The sequence below is a fragment of the Apium graveolens genome, chromosome 11, assembly GCF_009905375.1.
Source record: "Apium graveolens cultivar Ventura chromosome 11, ASM990537v1, whole genome shotgun sequence".
Lineage (NCBI taxonomy): Eukaryota > Viridiplantae > Streptophyta > Magnoliopsida > Apiales > Apiaceae > Apium > Apium graveolens.
Window position 1 is genome coordinate 69747368 of NC_133657.1, and position 868 is coordinate 69748235.

Sequence of the window (868 nt, forward strand, 5' to 3'; positions counted from 1 at the left end):
TTGGTTGAGGTTGAGAGGTGGTTTGTTGTGTAGGTGCTGATGGAGGTTGGAATGGTTGGACATCAGGATATATGGTAGAATATATGACTAGATCAGAATTTACCAAAAACTGTTTGACAGGAGTAGGAATCTGGAGGGGTCTCAAAATAGTCTTCTTATTATAAGTAGATAATAAGTCAATAAAGGCTCTCTTAGCAAGCTTAAATGGTTCAATTAACTCATTTGCTAGTTGGGGTGCATCAGAGCAACAAAAACTATAAATAAGCCGACAAAATCTAGAAAAGTAAACAGTATTTCTATCTTCTGTCATCCTATCCCCAATAAAGCCTAAAATAGCACTTGCATAATCAAAATGAGTTTGATTAATAAGAGAAAACCCGATTTTTTGACTGAGAATTGGGATTGCATCAAAATTAGAACATTTGTTGGCAAAGGCCTTTGTGATGCAGTCAAAGAAGAAACTTCATTCCCTCCTTATGTGAGGTCTATTCAATTGACCCAGCTTTGCCAATGTCTTTTCATAGCCCAAACTAGCCATCATCTGCTGAAGGGCTGGCTCCTCAACTGTTGAACTGTAGACACAATTTTCTGGAAAATGTAAAGCCTGTCGAACTATAGCCAGAGTCACTACATGCTCATCCTCCCCTGTTGAAAAGATAATACTTGGGGACCCATGAGCACCACCATCATCATACATGCCACTTCTCCAAAACTCCAGCACTTGAGTTCCAGAGATGGCTTCTGGTTGGGTCAAAGCATACCCAATCTCAGAGTTAGCAAGGAAATCCTGAATAAATTGACATTCCATAGAAGTTTCTTTTTGTCAGCTACTTTCATCTTGTCTAAATCAACTTGAGCTATGTCAGAG